This window comes from Sycon ciliatum, chromosome 3 (assembly GCF_964019385.1).
Source record: "Sycon ciliatum chromosome 3, ocSycCili1.1, whole genome shotgun sequence".
Lineage (NCBI taxonomy): Eukaryota > Metazoa > Porifera > Calcarea > Leucosolenida > Sycettidae > Sycon > Sycon ciliatum.
This window is the reverse complement of record NC_088645.1, coordinates 45,792,607-45,814,814: the sequence shown is the minus strand read 5'-3', so window position 1 is coordinate 45,814,814 and position 22,208 is coordinate 45,792,607. Positions and strand designations below refer to the sequence as shown.

At 49.1% G+C, this 22,208-nt stretch overlaps 1 long non-coding RNA gene across 1 annotated transcript in view; it reads right to left on the bottom strand.

Moving 5' to 3' along the window:
* The window catches only part of LOC135812321 (uncharacterized), a 42,902-nt gene extending 21,198 nt beyond the window's left edge, over positions 1-21,704 (bottom strand). The window contains exons 1-2 of the long non-coding RNA XR_010552788.1: positions 21,607-21,704; positions 6,441-6,558 (exon numbers count right to left, since the gene is read on the bottom strand). This is a non-coding gene — a long non-coding RNA (uncharacterized LOC135812321). The remainder of the gene's footprint in view (positions 1-6,440; positions 6,559-21,606) is intronic.
* Positions 21,705-22,208: the final 504 nt, after the last annotated feature.

The following is a 22,208-nucleotide window of genomic DNA, read 5'->3' as shown; positions in this document are numbered from 1 at the left end:
GACTACGATGTGTTAATACTCCGAGCCAAAATTTCATGGCTCTGCGATGACCAGAAGCGCCATATCAAGCAGGTGAGTTTTTGACGTGTTGCTTCGCACTGCGATTTGAGTTTTACGACTTTCGAAAAATCAACTTCTTGTCGCAGGTAAACAGCGGCTCGCCTCTCGCCAATAAAGCACCGCATACCAATCAAAACTAATGGAAGCACACACAAGGCTTATTGTTACTCTGTACTGGCCGTCGTGGAGCGATAGCAATTACCTAATTTCAGACCCAGAGTGAATTTGACGTGCACTCTAAAACGTGTCCGGTTTGGAGCGACCTCTGATTTGAACTTTTTTGAAGCGAAAAATTGGGCAACTTGGGGGCAATGGGTCAACACAAAGGAGTGGCTCAGTTCGATTGACTCTGGCCCCAGAGCAAACTTCAACATGCCAGTTTCCTTCCACAAACATATTTCGAGTGAAAAATCAACGCTGATGATCGGTTTGGGTCTATACAAATTTGGCTGTCAAAGCGTCCCGGTATCGAGCCGTCCCCTCTACACTGTTGAGGTTTTTGGATTCGGATATTTGATTTGAGTTTGTTTTGGACAAGAACTGAAACTAGCACCACTGTTGTCTTGTCGGTCCGAACCCAAAATTTTGGCGCAGTGAACAGGATATACTAGTAGCTCAGCTCGTGGCAGTCGTGACAACTCGCGAGATGGCAGCGAAGATAAAAGTGTCCATTCAGCTCGATCTCGATGACGAGCGCGGCGTGGACCACTTCCAAGTACAAAATTCCAGCTACACAAAATGGCGGACAAGAAGGAGCGTTATCTTGCTGCCGCGTCAAATTTAGGCGAGCGACCTGCCTACTACCTGTGGCAGAGGTACCCTGACATCCCATCCGGAGACGATACGTACCAGGCCTTCGTAGATTTATTTCAACAATATTTCGGAGGCAAACAGAGCAGCCACACTCTTTTCTGTGGCACAGAGAGGTGGCGAGTCGATCCCCGCGTATCGGGATCGCCTTCAAAAGGAGATGCGCGATTGCCATTTGACGGCGGCGGCGTCAGTGGACAAGATTCTGGATGATGAGTCTGTGCACCTTTTCGCTCGTGGTTTGAAGTCGACGTACACCCGCCAGAAAGTATTGGAACAGGGCGAGACGACCCTCCAGAAGGTGGTCAAACAAGCGCAGGCTGTCACCCTGGCGGCAGAAACCGTAGGCGAACAACAAATGAGTGGTGCGCGGTGGAAACTGTAGCGTATGTGGATCGGTCCAGTCAAAGGAATTTTACAGCCCCAGTGAAGTCGACACCTGTTCATGTTGACTTGGCACCGGCACACTGCTTGAGTGAAGCATGTGGCTACTGTGGGCAACCCTGCATCCTGCTGGAATGCGTTATTGTCCCGTAGCCAGGGCGACTTGCAGCCAATGTAAGAAGCAGGGCCATTGTGCGAGTGTTTGTAGAGGAGGGCAAAGAGGGCAAGGCATTTAGCACCCAGGCTGCGTCCGATAACCGCGTGTGCGGATGGATGGACCAGGGAGATTCCTGGAGACATACAGCATCCACGACGGAACAAATGGATTTCTCCTTCCCCTGAGAGTCCTTGTGTTGCGAAATTGTATTACGACTATGATTTACGCATGTTGTTGTATTTGGTTCTTGTCTGGTGGAGTCCAGTGTCTGATGTCATATATGGTCTAAGTGTACGTGCGAGTATGGTGTGATGTGTGACGTTTATGGTATGTGGTGCATGCAAGAGTACGCGTTGTCAGAGTGTGAGGATGTGCTTCCGTCTGTGTGAGAGTGACTGTCAAGTGAATGCTGTACATGCGCAGTGCTAGTTTGGTCTGGGAATGAGAGTCTTATGTGATTCGTCCGTGGTCTGGTTGTCTTGGTCTTGGTCATGTGTTCTGTACGTATTAGTCCCTGATTGGTCGTTCGGATTTGTCGTCGCTTTATGACTGCTTGTTCTTTAGTTGTTTCTTCGTGTCTTTTCCGTTGTCTTTTTCTCGAGTCTTGTTTTCGTCTTTCTTTTGTTGTTTCTTCGTGTCTTTTCCGTTGTCTTTTTCTCGAGTCTTGTTTTCGTCTTTCTCCTACTGCGCCCTCTCCGTTTACTATTGAGAAGTGAATACTAGTATTGAAGCTAACTGAACAGTGTGTTGCTGTGTGGCGGGGGCCAGGGGGAGAACAATTTACTATTTCACTTGTTCTTAATGATCAACACATACTACAGATGCGCGTTGCACTGATGACGTCATTCTGCTCATAATGTGTACGCTTCTCGTTGGTTGAGAATTCGAAAGAAACGAGAAGCCATGTTCTCTCGAACTTCGAATATTTGCGAAGCTTGTTATTTGCTATCTGTATTATTTTGTCTTGCAATGTGGCTGTCCGCAGCCGACCCTGCACTGTGGTTTTGCTGTTGCAAATGTGAGGTGTGAGAGAGAATGAAATTTGATATCGGAAATTGATGACAACTTACCCAATGTATCGACACAGAAAATTCGTTCGACGTCGTGTCTGGAGACCATCTTCGTGGTCAAACCTGAAGTAGCAGAGTAGTTCCTGGAAACTACTTTTAGGGATTTTACTTGATTATATGGCGTCCATTCCTGTCCAGCCGGAGGGCCGTCGGCAGATTATTGCGGGTACAGAGGACGCCTCTTGCGTAAATTTGCGAAACCAATGCCATGATATTATGGCCTTCACTCAAAGTGGAGTCCTCTCCATTAATTTTTTTGTTTTCCTCCTACCTTGGGCACTTGTTCATGACATGGGTCATATTCTGGTCAATAAATGCAAATAATGCATCTGCCCCATCTTCAAAATTGTGAACATCTCGGAAAAGCCCGCATACTTCGGAAGCAACAACCGGTTGCGCGCGTTCGCGCTTGCTTGGTGCAACACATTTTCCACTACCTACCAACTTTGCCAGAGAACCCAGCTTCATGAAGGAAATCCTGCACGAGTTTTGGAGATTGATGTTCTGTTATGTGTATGGCTCCATAGCTTTATCACCACCATTACCCGCTTGCTCCCCCGACTCCGGTCCCATATCAGACTGATCGAGAAGCCGGAGCAATAAGTACATATGTATTCACTCATCTTCATCTGGAGCATAATTATAACTATGTGTCTCTGTGTTCGGTCACTTCTAATTGCTCGAGCACAATGCCCTAGGCACTCTCCTTGCATTCATCCCCAACCTCCTTCCCAAAAATTTCAAAATCAAATGAAATGCGCCTACTGAACATGGCTTCCGCCAGACCAACGTAAACTCAAAGGACGTTCCTAGAATATTTTAACTGTCCTGGCACTTCATATCGTACTGTGCTGCAGATGACATAGTGAATCACTTTCCAAACTTAGGACAAACAAATTTGTCTGTTTCGGCAGGATTCGGGATTACGATATTGACCATAACGACACGTGAAATGTGCATATTAGCATGTCCATATGTACAAATCACTACCTTCATGGTCCCCAATCTCCTTGCTCCGAAATGTATTCCTCTTCACGTTATTCACGTGTGGTTATAAGCAAAATTCGCCCTTTTATTGATGCCTATGGCATGTGGAGTCATATGATGCCGCGCGGTACTTCTAGGTAGCACCCCCTGGCATTTCGGAACGGTACTAATTTTTTGAAAACACAACCCACTGCCATTAAAACAAAATACAAAAAAAATAAAAGTCACAAAATTTGGGGAGATTTTAAGCCCCCATATAACAGCAATCCCATTTTGAAATTCGCAAATGCATCATATGATGCCTCCGGTACTTCTACAAGTAGGGTTATAGGCGATTCACACGACAGGCAAATCCACGTTTACAGGAAAGTCACCATGGAGATGTTCCTGCGGGTGACCAAAATTTGCCCCCGGGAATCAAAAGTGTCCATGGCCTTTTTGCCCGCGGATGCACTCATCTGCGGGCACTTTTACAGTTATGAGGCTGGGAGGTCGTACTATGGTACGGTAGTCTTGAACCCTGGTTGTTTGGCCTTTGTTTTTTGGGTACTCATTCCAAATCACCACAGTAACGCCGTATACTCACCGGATACTCGCGGGAGCTCTGGCCACCACCCGCGGCCGTGTGAACTGCGGCCTCACGTTTCACTTCCTGCGGGCACTTGACAAACGTGGATGTGCCTGTCGTGTGAATCGCCTATTAATTAACCCTTTCCATGCCATGGACGCGTATACGCGTTTTTTTAGTATGAGCCGATTGGCCAAGGACGCGTTTACGCGTTCTGCCTGGACTGTACAATGTACACTGTACAGTACAAGTGCATCGCGCGCTATAGACGAGTGTACAAACTGTCATAACTCCGTCAAAATTTCTCGGACTGCTAAGGTGGAGACACCGCTGGAAAGGTATTGAGCTCAGCTTTCCAGAGATTTAACGTTCTTCGTGATACGACAAGGTATGACTGAGCGGCGACAAATAATTAATTGAACGGCCAGAATGCGCAAATTTCACTTTTTGACGTTCGATTCAAATTTTTTGTTCGCGACTTCGTGCGGGCTAGGGGATTTCACCTAGAGACAACGCATGCGCAGTCAGCTTCAACAAACGCGCTTGAATCTCAGCTTTCCAACGCAGTTTGAATCGTGAAAATCAGTTCACAATGAGCAAGAAGACGAAAGAAAACATGAGAGGCAGTCGATTTGTTATTTTCAGGCATGGTAGGGGGACTTGGAGAGGAGATGGAAGTGACCCTGGTATGCCTGTTGCGCTGTGAGTCCCCGAAATGTCTTCCTGTGGTCCAGATCTTTCCAACAAGCCATGGATCGTGAAAATCCATCAAGGTACAGTGAAATAGCAATAAATTTCGTTCTGAGATGCACGTGCAGCTTCGAACAGGTGAGCTCAGCGCCTGAACAATGCGTGGCCAACACAGGAAAACATGCTGGCATGGAAAGGGTTAATTTTATGATCGATTTCATCACTGGAAACGGAGCGTCTGGAGAGCGATATAATATTTTAAAAAATATAACTATAAGGGGCCGTCCGTAAATATCGATGTTTTTTTAGAGACGATATTGGTGCGTCTGGGGGGGAGGGGGTTTGAGCCATGTGCGTCTTTTCGAGCATCAGAAAAATATCGATGTAAGTTTCGCCGATCCCTGCACGCGGACGTCTAAATGGCTATACAAGAAATGTGAAACCAGCTTCCGTTCGCGGAGCTAAAAGTCGCGACACGAGAACAAAATCAAAAATTGGAAGCTGTACGCCCATGGCGAATTTCAAGAGCAAAAGAATGAGCTATTGATTGTGGAAATCGGCCGAACGATGCCTGCAGGAGACCTTTTTCAAGACGTAGAGGCAGTGCGAACAAACACGGACGAACTCCACAAGAGTTTCCAGTCTTCACTGTCTGAACAAGGATTTGAAAAAATTCAAGCCCGAGCGTAGCCGCTTTGTCTACACCAGTACACGATGGCTGTGAGCACTGCAGCGCCAACCCGGTTCGCTCCCCCCAGGCGATGCAGCTATTGCGTGAGTGCGGCGGGATTTTCACGCCTACACCGGACCCTCAACATCCTGGGCACTTCATGAGAATCCAAAAATATTGATTCCATGATCTAGATGTACATGTGCGTCTTCTGGGGGGAGGGAGGGGGGTCAAGGGAGAGAAGCACCAATATCGTCTCTAAAAAAACATCGATATTTACGGACGGCCCCTAAGTGGTGCTCTTCAGGCATAATCTTCCTCTGCCTGCTCAAGCTCAACTGATGAGGGGTGAATTCCCCGAAACACTGTGGATTGAGCAGGGAGTGGTGCTTTCTTGCAAGTTTGCCGAGTCGAAGGTTCGATGGACTTCTCGTGTGCTCTGGACGGCAGTCGTGAGTCAGTCAAGTGTCAAGTCAAGTCTGCAGAAGAGCGCCGTTTCCAATGTGGGGAGCAAGCCCCTTCCTATCGATTTCATCAGCCGTAAATACCCGCCACCAGAGTGTGCAAGTCCCGCATACCCTGCTGTACGGACACATAGCTAGCAAATGCACGTCATCACGTACATTGAAAATCAACATAATTTTGCGAATCGACCTTTTTTCGTCATCACTTTTCAACGAGGACAAAGCAAAGTCGGCCAAACGAAGCCTAGAGGAAGAGAAAAGGTTTAGTTATCACCCTCCCCCTGTAACAAAACCTAAACGAAAATATATTGACTTGACAACTAGAATGGATTGATATCTCGGCTATCAATGTTTTTCAAAAGGAAACTCTCCGAGACCCACCAACCAATAAGCGAAACGTTTTCGCTTCGTGTAAGAGATCGACGATTATGGACGGATCCTTACTTCTCATTGCCCAGACAAAAACAATGTGATCTTCATGAAGAGTATACAGGTCATAAACCGGGAAAGGGTCCAACCTCAAATAAAATATTGTCCCTAAAACTAACTCAAAGTACACATCAACCTAAACTTGGCGTACTGGCCATTGATGTCGAATCATCCATTGTTCCAGTGCAGGTCCCCCAGAGAATGCTCAAGAACAAGAGGAGCAGCGAACACTTTGTTGCGCCTGCTGCCATGGTGTAAACAGGTTGAAGCTGCACAAAACACAAACACATGCCCACGCACACAAACACGTGCCCAAGCACACAAACACATGCCCACGCACACAAACACATGCCCACGCACACAAACACATGCCCACGCACACAAACACATGCCCACGCACAAAAACACACACGTGCACGATCACACACACACACACATATGCAAGGCGTAAACATTCAAATACACGTTGTTGCGGTGCGACTTGGTCCCGCAACTAACCATCGTCAGGCAGACCACAAAAACCCAGAAACTCCTTTAATCGACATTACCACTCGTTTCCAACAAGAACACCAAAGAACACACCGAACAACGATCGCCAAATCGCTGTCCTGGGCAAAACGTGCAGCGTGCGTGCATTTGGCTTGCGCTGCATGCATGCACACAACGACGTGGCATAGAGAGAAAATGCAGCGTACAGAAAATGCATGATCATCTTAGCCATAGAGATACTAAAATGGCGACTGCCTAAGTCCGCGTGCAGTGCGGAGTGCAGGTGCATGCAACGAAAAGAAAAGCAATAATTTGAAATGTGGAACAAGCAGAAACTAATAATTACTTGCAATGTGCTGGAATGAAAGAATAAAGAATTGTTGATTACGGAGGTGAAAACAGTGTCTGTCAAGGGGTGCTTGCACCCAGCGACAGGGTGACTGCACACCCTGTCAGCGAGAGTAAGTTTCGCCAAGTAGATCGTAGCGGAGTTGCCGCGGATGGCGATAATGCAACGGATCAAGTACTAGTAAGTACATGTGCATTGCAACCAATTAGTGTGTCAACAATTCTACTTGTATAATAAGTTTAGGGTTCACGGCTTGCCACTAAAAGCACCCGTCACGTGCGCCTCCATTTTGGATTATGGACGCGCGCTACAGCAGTACAGGCCGCGACAGCGCCTATCGAAGTAAAAAAATATCGACTCGAAGTCTAGCCGGGGAGCGTGCTTTTTGAATTTTTCCTTGGCTTCAGTGGCTTCACTTCACTCGGGCTTTGCATTTTTCTGACTGACCTGGACTTGATGATGGCGGCGGTGGCGGTCTTGGCGAAAGATCCAGTTCCATCTGAGACACTCTGTCGTCTTTTCTTATCTGCTGAGGTTCTGGCAAAGCGCAGCTGCATCGAACCTGACTAGATGTAGCTGCACGCATCCTTTGTTTGCCCTGCAAATCTCGATCTGTTGCTCTTCTTGCTGTTTGGCCGCTGATGCCATGGAAGAAAATATTCTTCCTGTAAAGAGGCCGAAACTGAGCTAGGGCACGTCAAGATATGTAGGGTATACAAAGAAAAAGAAATGTCATGGTCGTTTCAGCAGCTCACGACAGCCAACACGCTCCATCGTCGGGATTGGAAGTATCCAGCACGGCTGCTCCGAGCGCTGCTGCTCTTGTTATTCTTCTTCTTCAGAAATTCTCCACACCTTGTCGGCCAAAGTACGCGCGCGCGTGCACGGAAAATAGATGCGCTGAGCCGTTTCTTGTTCGATTTTGACAAATAATGGCTTGTTGTTTTGCTCTCGACCTTGGCTATCCTTCTACCGTTCAGTATTTTACGGAAACGCAACGGCTCCCCCTGTTTTTTTAGCCGAACTTTGGCCAAAGTTACTGGAAAACCCGGAACTCGTTTGAAAAAATACGAACGGTGGAAGTCTTGGGACGTCTTTCGTGCGTGTGGATTCAAAAATTCAGGCAGTTTGAGCCAACCGTAATGAATCCCGTAGAGTTGAAAGTGAGTGATATTGATGGGAAAATGCGATTTGAGCACTGACCGATTGTGTGGGACAGTATATGCACGCGCCTGTCACGTGCATGATGTAGCTGGCGACGCTAGCATGCCAATCCGTGAACCCTAAAGTTAGCACAATTCACAAGATATTCCGCTCGTGAACATGTCGTGGTACGAACACGCATAGCAATTACTGTATCATCAAATGTGTCTCGACGTAGACGTAACAGATATGCACTCGTGATGTAATTCTAACAGACTAACAAATGAATATTACACTCGCGAAATGCATAGCAGTAATTCGCAACGCACAAGTATTGCAAGCGACCTAGCATGTCTTGACAATACTGCCTTTGCAGCATGTGACAGTTCTGTACACAATTCGTAACTACAATACACTAATAGTATCAACGTGCAACATATGACAACATGAAAGGATAATGTTCAAGAGCGCAGTCTCCTGTCCACACGTACTTGCAATTGTTCATTCATTCCCAGACAGACTTCATGTGGGCCTGCCCGGGAGAAGCTGGAGAGAGATTTCCAGGAATTCTGGAAAAGTGACTCAATTGACGATCGGAATATAAGCCACACACCAGACTTTGAATTTGTTGGCAACCTAACCAAATGGGTACTAGTGCATGCAAGGCATAAAATAGTCGAGAAGCACGACTAAAGTTCTAGCAATACTGAACTACAGTGCCATTCAGGCCCATAGCTCGTGTATAGTCAGAGTAGTCCGGTCATTGCACCAGAACATTGCCGTCATACATACTACATTCATGTAGTCAATATAGGCAGAATGGCGGCTCTGAACGTTAACTGTGGTACATGGCCACACAATGGGCATGCTCTGGCACATGGTCACCACACCATGGACATGCTCTGGCACATTGTCACCACACCATGGACATGCTCTGGCACATTGTCACCACACCATGGACATGCTCTGGCACATTGTCACCACACCATGGACATGCTCTGGCACATTGTCACCACACCATGGACATGCTCTGGCACATTGTCACCACACCATGGACATGCTCTGGCACATTGTCACCACACCATGGACATGCTCTGGCACATTGTCACCACACCATGGACATGCTCTGGCACATTGTCACCACACCATGGACATGCTCTGGCACATTGTCACCACACCATGGACATGCTCTGGCACATTGTCACCACACCATGGACATGCTCTGGCACATTGTCACCACACCATGGACATGCTCTGGCACATTGTCACCACACCATGGACATGCTCTGGCACATTGTCACCACACCATGGACATGCTCTGGCACATTGTCACCACACCACAGTTGTTCGAGCTACTTATAGACCTTTTTCTAAATTTGGAGTTTGGCCATCATTTAATCTTCAATTATCTCTGATTGATCAAACTGAGCCGAGCTGCCGATATGAATCGTTGACCAAGCAGCCCTGACTGGAGTGAATACCGCAGCTGTCCTCTCGTGTGTCAGTGGTTGCTACCAGACCTGCTAGCATCACACTCGCGACTACAAGTTTCGTGGTGCACATCGACATCGGCATTTGTGAGTACTCCCGCTGTCAATCCCGTTGACAAGCGGACAGGATGGTGTGGATCCTGAATGGCAACCGATCCTGTCTCTTTGTCAGATCTCGGGGGTGAATTTCATTTCACATGCACACGAGGGACAATGCACCATCATCTCACTACGCAGAAAACATAATTTCCAGTGACATCATTATTCTCGCTTTATTCCCGTAGCTATGCAGAAGACGTTACTTCAGTAACGTCTGGCGCTAGCCAGGGTCCACACAGCTTTAATTTGGTATTTGTGTGTTTGTGTGTTTGTTTGTTTGTTTGTTTGTTTGTGTCACGCCTCCCGTATCTGACGGCAAAAAATCATAGGGATGTTATAAATTTTTCAATTCTCCTATTTTTTTCAGGCATATCCTGGGATTCGAACCCGCACTATCGCCCTACATGAATTCCCCCTTACACTTCGCATTCATACCCATTCTTCCAAGTTGCTTCACGTTATGATCTTGCGTTTGAAAGCCCTATTTGAATATTGCGGGCAGCTGTATGTGGCCAGCTGTGTTTGATGGTACGGTATGGAAGACGGTGTCGTATTACCCTCGATCGTACCTGTCCCGTACCTATCCCTACCGTACCGTACCATCAAAGACGGCTGGCCACAATGCATATTCAAATAGGGCTTTCAAATGCAAGATCATAATGTGAAGCAACTTGGAAGAATTGGTATGTATGCGAAGTGTATCGGGGGATGCATGCAGGGCGCGATAGTGCGGGTTCGAATCCCAGGTTATGTCTTTAAAACAGGAAAAAACATCCCTATGCTTTTTTCTGTCTAGGTCATCAAGGCAAAAAAGCATAGCGTAGGGCCCTGAGCTTCCAAGCTCTCTCGTTGCAATCAGTTGTATCAAGAGTAGATAAACAAGAGTGTTCAGAAGACAGTATGCAGTGGTGTGCGTTCGGTGTGCTTTCTGTGCGTTCTCTGTGTGATCTGTGTGCGCTCTGTTCTCTTGTGTATTCCCTGTGCAATCTGTGGGTTGTTCATGTACTGTGCAGAAGACTCCAGATATTGTAGAATTTACGAGTGTCACAATTATTTATCTACTGTGTTCATTCTATATTTTGTTAATCCTTCGTTCTTCCGAGAGCACAGTCAAAGCGCTTACTAGGAGTTAGTTACTAGTACATCACTGATTGTTACAAGCAGTTTGCAGGTTACAAAACAGCTGGTGTTGTTTCTAAGTTGATTGTCTCGAATTTGAATTGTTACTTATCTTTGCATTCCTTCAGAAAGTCCGTTCTGCAGCTCTAGTCCGTCCAAGTGTAGGTTCTGCTCTGACAAGGCTTGCCTTCACCCTGTGGGTGCTAACACTCTCTGACAGGACATGGTTGAAATTGCTTTGAGTTCCTATCAGCACAGATCTTCGTTTTCCTTGTTCTTTGAACTTCCTTTAGCTTTGGACTTCTACTTTCGAATTTCACTGTTTGTATTATAATACTGTTTTGACCTGGGTGAAGGTAGGTTGAGTTGGGTGACTCCGCTCTCTCGCGAAAGGAGAATGTCTTCTTCATTCAGGACTGGTCTAAAGAATATATCAATAGGAAGTTTCAACGTTAGAGGTATTTCTAGTCAGGTGAAGCGGGAGCAGCTTGCTCGGGATATCGCGAGGTACCGAGTCGATGTTTGTTGTCTTCAAGAAGCGAAAATAGTAAATTCTTTTGATGAAACGCTGGGCAACGGAACGAGAATCATCTGCCTGCCGTCAGAGTGCAGGCATTACGGCATGGGCTTTGCCGTTAGAGGCGCCCTCAAGGACTGTATGAGCCGGTATTGGCGTATTTCTGACAGAGCGGCCGGTATTCAATTCAAATTTCCCAATAGCAAAAAATCATCGTTGACGGTCATCAACGCCTACGGTCCAACAACAGAACGGCTGCGGGCAAGCCCGGATGAACAAAGTGAGTTCTTTGACAGTTTGGCGAACGCCGTGACTGACTACGCTTCCAGTCGATTATTGTTCGTAGCTGGTGACTTCAACTCGAAGCTAGGGATACGCAAAAGTGGCGAGTCCTTTCTTGGACGCCATGGCCGCGGTCAACGAAACTTGAGTGGTGGAGTTTTTGCTAGTTTCCTTGAAGCTCACAACCTGTGCGCTGGCAACACAGCATTTCAGCACAGCGCTAGACATAAAACAACGTGGCAAGGCCCCTGCCGTGACAATTCCGGTGTTTCTGTTTACAATATGATAGATTACATCTGCTGCCGTCAGAACCAGAGTCCCCTTCTAACAGACGCAAGTTCGTATGCGGGAACATATGTATTCTCCGACCATCGCCTAGTTGTGGCGAGACTGGACATGTCCAGATTCTATGGTGTTCTGGGTATACACCAACGCAAGACCACTGCCGGCAACATCCGCCCTGACGCTGGAAAGCTTGCTTCAGATGTCGCAATTCGGGAATCCTACAAGAGAACTGTGGAGACCCAGGTCCAGTGCAGCGTGTCATCAGAAGCCAACAGCACCCAAGCAGTCTGGGAATCCTTATCTGAAGTCCTCAGCAAATCAGCACTGGATTCGGCCGGCACCCAGCAGAGACAACATCACCGCCATGAATTCTCCACTGAAATTGAGTTGCTGTCACGCAAGCAGAAAGATCTTCGCCTGGCGATTGGAGAGTGCAGGGATGACCAGAAAAGACAGTCACTAAAAAATCAAAGAAATCGCACAATGCATGAAATTCGTGATATCACATCTGACAATGCCAAGAGAGCCTTGGATCGTCAAGCAGAGGAAGTGGAGCGACTGCATGATAGTGGGGCAAAGATGTTCTGTGCTGTCCAGCTACTGAAGCGAAAACCGTACAGCCAGCCTGTTATTCATGATGAGAAGCAGCGGGTCGTTATCAACCCTGCAGACCAGAAGGCGTTCATCATCAAACATTATGAAAGCCAATTCCATGATAAATCCCTCCCTGACATTCCACAATTCCTAGGTGATCCCAGCCCTCTCCCCAATCAAATCACATCGTCCAAAGTAAGGAGGGCCTTCCAAAGCCTGAATAACGGGAGAGCGGCAGGCCCTGACCGTCTTTACTCAAGTACAGTCCTCCCATTGTCGCTGAGATGACTTCCGACATCTTGAACCGAGCTATTGAGACACATGACCCACTCGAAGTTGGCAGAGGAACCCCAATACTGCTGCAGAAGCCCGGTAAACCACTAGGGCCGCTTACCAGTACGCGCCCTATCGTACTGCTCTCGGCTTTGAGAAAGATGCTGTCCCTGATTGTGCTGAAGAGGATACAGCCAGCGGTTGATCAGTACCTGGCTACATCCCAAAGTGCTTTTCGCTGTGGCCGCAGCACAAGTGATGTGGTGTGGTGCCATAGATGGCTATGCAGTATGACGCAGCGATTCAATACGTCCATCCACATATTGGGAATTGACATGAGTAAAGCATTCGACACTGTCCGCCGCGATGTCCTGATGAGGATCCTTGAATCCTTCCTCCAAGAAAGTGAGCTCCGGATGATCCGTATACTGTTGACTGAAACCTGGCTTGAACCTCGTGTGAAAGGTGCATCGAAAAGCTCCTTCAAGACAAATATCGGAGTCCCTCAAGGGGACAGTCTCTCTCCAGTGTTTTTCACCATTTACCCGGAGGCTGCTCTCCGGGACCTACGACAGGAGCTGCCATCTCGCCCTGCTGTGGACAATGACCTGCCGCTGGATATCGCATACGCGGACGATGTTGATGAAGCCGGGATGAGACGTTTCTCAGTGAAGTTGAACAACAAGCTCCAGCAGTTCTTGCGAGATGAAACCTGAACGTTAATCCCTCCAAGACAGAGCATACCACCGTCGCCCGATTTCCCGATAGGAACCAAGAAACGTGGCGTACTGTCCTCAAACTAGGCTCCCTCCTGGGTGACGCCGAAGATGCTGCTCGGAGGCGTCAACTGGCCGCCGTCGCCTTCAACTCACTCCTCAAGATCTGGACCCGGAGGCGCCAGATCAGTGAAGGTCTTCGGCTGAGGCTCTACAACGCCTACGTCATCCCAGTCCTTACCTACAACTGCGGCACTTGGGGCCTACCGATGTCGGAGCTCGCGCGAATGGATTCGTTCCACAGGACCCAGCTAAGGAGCATCATCGACATGCGGTACCCTAAACGAATTAGCAATGACACTCTGTATAAGCGCTGCGGAGCTGTCCCCATCAGCAAGATGATCACAAGGCAGCGCTACAGTCTCGCTGGCCATATCTTTCGTTTGGCCCCAACTGCTCCTCCACAGTTGGCAGTGGATATGTATCTTCGCCTGGCCAACGACGAGGGCACTGAACGCTTCAGGGGTCGACCTCGGACGACTTTGGTAACGGTCTTGCAGACGGAACTGTTATCATGGCATGGACTTACCCTCCACCAGCCGCTAGATGTTGACGCAGTCCGCACAATGGCAGCGGACCGACAGGCATGGCGTGAAGCCCGCCCCACCTAACAGGACTGACCAGACATGTTGTATGCATATTATATTAATTTTATACTTTGGATGAAGTTTTCCATTAGTCATATTGGTGTTGTTGCTAACGGCTTTTGTTGACGTCACTTCTGTCATTTCATTGTATCGTATTACTCTTCAGACATCAATCCTGAATGGCATAAGCGAAAGTGGCACCCCCGCCACCTACGCGGACATGCTTTTATTTTCTGGCTTTTCTTGATTTTCCATTATTTTTGTCCACTGCGTGCCAGTACAGCTTGTGTATCGTCATGGCAGCGTGACATCATTGTTTTTCTCATATGCATGCACGTGATCTACGCATTTCTTCTTTGGAGCGCTGTGTGCCACGTAGCTTTGCGTGCGCCAGTGTCTTCGTTGTTGAGAGTTCTTGAGAAGACGAGCAAGTTGTCGTTTCGGTTTCTGATGTGCGGTGGAAAGCGTCTCCACGCGTACATTATCTGGTAGCAGAGGATGGTTAGAGGTTCAGTTTAGTTTAGGGAGCATCTCATAAGTTCGCATTTTGTTTCTAAACGTAACGCATTTCGAAACGGGGGTAGGGGGGGGGGGGGTAGCGCTCTTTTCGAATAGAAAAATGACAGTTCGCACATTTTCTGGAACTGTACAATCTACCGTGCTAGATCCCTGCAGCAAATGAGTGTGTTTAGCCGGTGGAGATCTACCTGTACTAGCTCTGTTTGCAGATCAGCTAACCCTTGCACTGCATGCATGCAGGCTACTCAGAGGTGTCACATGTCACACCAGCCTGATCAAACCGTGTACAGTGTACCTGGCCAGCGTTTACAGCAGTACAGTTGTTGTGGAGGAAGTCTATGTTTATGTGCGTGTACATGTCATTGATTGTACTTGTACTCAGTAAATGCGATACTACTGTATGCCATTCACGACTGCTCTAGCAAAACATTCATATACATGTACATGTTCATGTACAATCATGAACATAAGCATACCATAGCATGGGGCATGGACGTGTAGAGGGGACGGTTTCAAATAGGACACCGGTTGCAAACCGGAACGGACTCAATATTCACTTTCTCTCTTGGTATTTTGATTAGAAAACATATGTCACAGTGAGACTACGATGTGTTATACTCCGAGCCAAAATTTCATGGCTCTGCGATGACCAGAAGCGCCATATCAAGCAGGTGAGTTTTTGACGTGTTGCTTCGCACTGCGACTTGAGTTTTACGACTTTCGAAAAATCAACTTCTTGTCGCAGGTAAACAGCGGCTCGCCTCTCGCCAGTAAAGCACCGCATACCAATCAAAACTAATGGAAGCACACACAAGGCTTATTGTTACTCTGTACTGGCCATCGTGGAGCGATAGCAATTACCTAATTTCAGACCCAGAGTGAATTTGACGTGCACTCTAAAACGTGTCCGGTTTGGAGCGACCTCTGATTTGAACTTTTTTGAAGCGAAAAATTGGGCAACTTGGAGGCAATGGGTAAACACAAAGGAGTGGCTCAGTTCGATTGACTCTGGCCCCAGAGCAAACTTCAACATACCAGTTTCCTTCCACAAACATATTTCGAGTGAAAAATCAACGCTGATGATCGGTTTGGGTCTATACAAATTTGGCTGTCAAAACGTCCCGGTATCGAGCCGTCCCCACAGTAGATCTACACAGAAAATCTGCGATAAGACTTTCGAATAGAGGGGGGAGGTAGGGGGTAAAGTCTATTCGAAATGCGTTACGTTTGCAAAATAAATGCGAACTTATGAGATGCTCCCTTAGTTGTAGTGTATGTATCAAATTTAGTTGTACCATGGACGAACTTACGATCGGCAAAGATTCGAGTGAAGTCCAATTTCACGAATACCAAACGTGGAATACTGACAAAGCTGCACAGTGAGACCATGCCCATAGACGCCAGAGACCTGAACGCTGAGATAGATGCACTCAACAATGCGGCAGAGGAGGCAGTGCGGGTGATGCTTGAGCTGTGCAAGCTGATGAGAGCGGCAGGTCGGCCTACTGAGGCAATATACGATGAGCTGGACGAGCTCCAAAGCAAGCACCATATCGTGTTGGAGCAGGCCAGCGAAGTGCTCGCCGAGATGTGCTCCGCGCGGCCCAGTCGAGGACGGAGATCTCCAGCGGGCAAGGAGCGAGCCCAGAGACTTAAGGAAGTGCGGGATCTGCTGCAAAGATCGGAGATCGTTGCTGAGAGCGAGGCTGACGAGGAGGAAAAAAGTGAACAGGCACCAGAAAAAGAAAAAAAAGAGAAATTTATGCATACTGTGCCGAAGCGAGAACCGCACCAGGGACCTGTCGGTCTGGAGTCAGGACTCTTACCGAGTAGTCTACCTGGGTCGTCGGCACCGAGTTCCTTGAGTGTGACTGCTGCCAGCTCGGGGACTGCTGCCAGCTCGGGGACTGCTGCCAGCTCGGGGACTGCTGCCAGCTCGGGGACTGCCGCTCCGAGTAGCAGTAGTACTAGTAGCAGTAGTACGAGTACCTTGGCAAGTTCTGTGCCTGCTGGCAGTGCTGCAGCTCCCATCAGTACGTCGGCTAGTTCTGTGCCTGCTGCCGCCTTTAGTAATAGTATGTCGTTGAGGTCTGTGCCGGCTGTTGTAACAGCTTCGAGGGGCATAACCTCCGTTGTAAACTCGGGTCGGGCTGGACCACTGACAGCCAGTGACGGAGGCAGAGCCACCAGTCAGCCTGCAAGAGCACCAGTGACCAGTACTAGCCTTCCGCCAGCAGTGTCTGCACCGAGTGTAGTGGCACCAGCTCTGGTAGCAGCACCAGCACCATTCGCAGCACCAGCAACGTTCACAGCACCAGCACCGTACGCAAACTTTCCACCAGGTGGAATGGTAGAGCCATGGCGGCAGATGCCACAAGTCGGCATTCCAGTTTTCACCGGAAACCGCAAAGAGTACGAGCAGTGGCGAGCTGCCTTCAACGCATGCGTAGATGTCTCGCCAGCCAACGATGCGTACAAGCTGCTGCAGTTGCGTACTTACCTGAAGGGCGAGCCGCTGGAGACGATCAGTGCCCTCGGGTACTCGCCAGCAGCTTATGCAACGGCAAAGGCGAAGCTTGAGCGCAAGTACGGTGGCAGTCGAAGACAAATTGCTCTGCAGCTGGAGGACATTGAGAGAATGCCAACCGTCCGCAGTGGTCGCCAGCGCGAACTGGTGCGGTATTCTGAGCTGCTGGAGATCGCAATAGTAAACTTGACAGATGCAGGGCGTTCCCATGAGCTGGGTCCGGGAACTCTGTATAACCAGCTGCTGCGAAAGCTGGATGAGAAGCTGATCGCGCAGTATCAGCGTTGGCTATTCGTGCAACAGCAGCCAGAAACAGTCACCATATTAGCAGTGTGGCTGGAACAAGAGGCAGAGTTCCTGACTGTGGCAGCAGAAACGGCAGACGAGATCAGCATATCCCAGCCAGGAGCATCAGCACACGCGCCTGCCAACCGGCCAGCCAGGCCAGGGTCTTACCCACACAACAGATCTTTTGTGGCTCGTAGCGGAAAGTCGTGTGAAGTGTGCGGCGACGTCCATGGCGTGTGGCAGTGCGACCAGTTCAAAGGAATGACTGTTGTTGAGCGCTGGGTCAAGGCCAAAGCAACGCGTCTGTGTTATCGGTGTCTGGCGACTGGTCACCGTGGCAACGACTGTGAACGGACGAGAGTTTGCGGCGTTGATGGTTGCGACTCCACGCACCATAGGCTCCTGCACGGGCAGCAGCAGATCAAGAACAGAGATCCGCCCAAGGACAAACCAAGCACAAAGAAGCAAGGTGTGTACCTCGCCACTGAGGGGGAGGCGCAGGAGTCTCAAGCAGCAGCAACGACCATGAAAGCCAGTGGCACTGGGAATTTGGCTTTGCGAACCGTACCAGTCATGATCGGCAATGGCAACAGACGTGTGCGTATTAATGCCCTACTGGACGACGGCAGCACACAGACGTATGTCAGCGCCCGAGTAGCAGCAGAACTTCAGCTAAGTGGACCAAGCTCCAAGATATCAGTCGGAGTACTAAACGGACAGCGCTCAACGTACGACACCCAGGACGTCGACGTGCAGCTCAGCAGCGTAGATGGCAGCTGGGAGCGCAAGATCCAGGCGAACACGCTACAGCAAACCACTGACGACATGCACGCAGTGAATTGGTCAACAGAGCAGCGGCATTGGCCACATCTCAAGGAAGTGACATTTGCCAGCTTGCCAAAGCGTAGAGAGGTAGATATGCTCATCGGCATTGACCAACCAGACATCCATTGTGCGCTGGAAGAGATACGTGGAGCTCCTTGACCAACCAGACATTCATTGTGCGCTGGAGGAGATACGTGGAGCTCCTGGAGAACTTGTGGCGCGTCTGACAGTGTTAGGGTGGATATGTGTAGGGAGGGGCACGACGTCGACAATGGCTAGATCGTCATTGCTCCAGCTATGCGTCAGTGGTACGAGACCAGTCAGATGTAAACAGAGCTCAACCGCACGAGGGCAAGTGGTACCAACCCGTCATTTCTACGCAGTGACTCAGCCGACTGGCCGACATTGCCAGCAGGTCCACCGACAGCCCCGAGCGCTGAAGAGTTTAAGCGCAGCGCAGCGGAAGCAGTGAGCTTCGTAACTGTTGCACAGCCGCCAGGATTTCGCCTGAAGCCCGAGCGATATTCCGATTGGTTGCGTCTCGTGCGAGTGACAGCGTGGGTTATGCGCTTCATCGGGAACTCCGCTGGCCGGAATCGCATCACAAGTGAACTGACAGCAGCGGAGATCAGTGACGCCGAGCAGTTGTGGATCGCGCAAGCTGAGAGCGAGGCGTTCAGCGACGGCCTGAAGAGTGTGCTCAACAAGCAAGCAGTGCCATCCAGATCAGCGCTACTGAAGCTCAACCCCAAGATCGACGCAGATGGGTTGCTGCGATGCGTCGGCCGGACGCAGTACGCCGAGTGGCTGCCACACAACGTGAGATTTCCAGTGATCTTGCCACGCAATCATCACATCACGCAGCTTATTGTGAAGCACCATCACGAGCTGCAGCAGCATGGCGGCACGAACCAGACGCTGTCGTCGCTAAGCACAACGTTCTGGGTAGTGTCTGCCCGTGAAGCAATTCGAGAGTGGGAGCGTGAGTGTTCGGTGTGTCGAAGAGAGAAAGCCAAAGCAGCGGAGCAGCAGATGGCGCCTCTGCCCAAGGTGCGGCTATCACTACCATTGCGGGCATTCGCTCGTACAGCTGTGGATTTTGCTGGGCCATTCGTGACAGTCCAAGGCAGAGGCAAGCGGCGAGAGAAGCGTTATTTGTGTCTCTTTACATGTCTACTCAGTCGAGCAGTGCACCTTGAAATGGCGCACGGTCTTGACACAGATGCCTTCCTCCGCGCATTGTCTCGATTCGTCGACAGGCGTGGTCTGCCCATGCAGATGTTGTCGGACAACGGCACTAACTTCGTCGGCGCCAACCGAGAGCTCAAGGAACTGGTTAACGCCCTGGACCAGAAGGCTGTACAGCGCTCAGCAGCCAACCGCGGTCTCACCTGGTCATTCAATCCTCCGCTCGCTCCACACTTCGGTGGCGCTCACGAGGCGATGGTGAAATCTGCTAAGCGAGCAATCCAGCACATTCTAGGCAATGCAGATGTCAACGACGAGGAGTTGATGACAGCCTTTTGTGGTGCAGAGAGCCTACTGAATTCTCGTCCGCTGAGTTATCAGTCCGCAGACCCGAAGGATCAGACTGTGCTGACGCCAAATCACTTCCTGACGGGACAAGCGGGAGGTCGATTCGCTCCAGAGTCGGTGGATGACACGCCGTTCCATCCTCGCAACCGTTGGCGAGTTGTACAAGAGTTAATCCAGCATTTCTGGAAGCGCTTAATGCAAGAGTGGGTACCAGCCCTGAACCGTCGGACCAAGTGGCCGCATGCACAGAAGAGCCTGCAGCCTGATGACGCCGTTCTCGTACTGCAGTCGGACACTCCGCGCGGACAGTGGCCTTTGGGACGTGTGGTCAAGGTGTTCCCAGGAGCAGACGGCAAGGTGCGTGTCGCCGAAGTATTGGTGGGCGGCAAGCGCTACACTCGTCCAATCACTAAGCTGTGCCCACTGGAGTTCTAAGCAGGGTTGATCCGTGGTCTGATCAAGAGGGGGAGAATGTTCAGAATACAGTATGCAGTGGTGTGCGTTCTGTGTGCTTTCTGTGCGTTCTGTGTGCTTTCTGTGCGTTCTCTGTGCGATCTGTGTGCGCTCTGTTCTCTGTTGTATTCCCTGTGCGATCTGTGGGTTGTGCATGTACTGTGCAGAAGACTCCAGATATTGTAGAATTTACGAGTGTCACAATTATTTATCTACTGTGTTTATTCTATATTTTTTGTTCTTCTGAGAGCACAGTCAAAGCGCTTACTAGGAGTTAGTTACTAGTACATCACTGATTGTTACAAGCAGTTTGCAGGTTACAAAACAGCTGGTGTTGTTTCTAAGTTGATTGTCTCGAATTTGAATTGTTACTTATCTTTGCATTCCTTCAGAAAGTCCGTTCTGCAGCTCTAGTCCGTCCAAGTGTAGGTTCTGCTCTGACAAGGCTTGCCTTCACCCTGTGGGTGCTAACACTCTCTGACAGGACTTGGTTGAAATTGCTTTGAGTTCCTATCAGCACAGATCTTCGTTTTCCTTGTTCTTTGAACTTCCTTTAGCTTTGGACTTCTACTTTCGAATTTCACTGTTTGTATTATTTTCTGACTTTTCTTGATTTTCCATTATTTTTGTCCACTGCGTGCCAGTACAGCTTGTGTATCGTCATGGCAGCGTGACATCATTGCTTTTCTCATATGCATGCACGTGATCTACGCATTTCTTCTTTGGAGCGCCGTGTGCCACGTAGCTTTGCGTGCGCCAGTGTCTTCGTTGTTGAGAGTTCTTGAGAAGACGAGCAAGTTGTCGCTTCGGTTTCTGATGTGCGGTGGAAAGCGTCTCCACGCGTACAAAGAGTGTGCAACTCCGGATCTTTTCTGCACAATCTGCAGATACCCCCGCCCGCGGCGGAATTTTTTGTTGACGTCACCTTTTTTTAGAAGAACGGGCATTTTGCCGCAGAGCAGTGTGAGAGCACGTGCTGAGCACCGACTTTGTAATGTAAAGCCTGGCCAAGTGCATGAGGCAAAACTTTCCAAAAGACTCGCAGCGCGTGCATCGTCGAAAAAATTACGTCAACAAACAATTCCGCCGCGGGCCAACCCATCCCGGAGTTGCGCACTCTTGTTTATCTACTCTTGGTTGTAGAGTAATTTCCCTGTTAGGTTTACCGGCGTAGAATGTATTGCGTGTTCCTCCACCAAAAAGCGCACCAGTCTCACATTTAGCTCAATCCGAATTCACAAACTGGTCCGCTGAGCATCGTTCTGCGCAGGCCATCAGTGAAATAGGATATTTCAGTCAAAAACACCAGGGAAAAGAAGCAAGAAAGTTGTGGCACTTGTGGCACTCAAGATCACGGCTCTCTCTCTCTCTCTCTCTCTCTCTTTTTCGGTTGAGGTAGGTGTGCGTGGTTTCATCCCGGACTCTCTTCGGAGGGCTCTGAAAGCGCTTGGGTTTTCTAATCGAAGAATAAAATTTATTTGTAATTTGTGCAGTAAGACGTCTCTGCGAAGCAGCTACATCATCTGGTTGCGGCGTCAACAAAAACACTGGTCGGAAGATCCACTTTTCTGAGGTACTGTATGTGGGGCTCCGTTTATTGAGGTGCGTTGAAATTTATTCTCTTTATCTTATTATTTCTTTTCTATAATTTCCCCATATGAGTTCCTATCAGTTGCTGTGAACACCTTGAGTGGAGAGCGCTTGCTCGAGCGTTGAACCGGGTTCTTAATCCACCATACCCAGTTCGCAAGGCTGGGCGGGGTTGTGA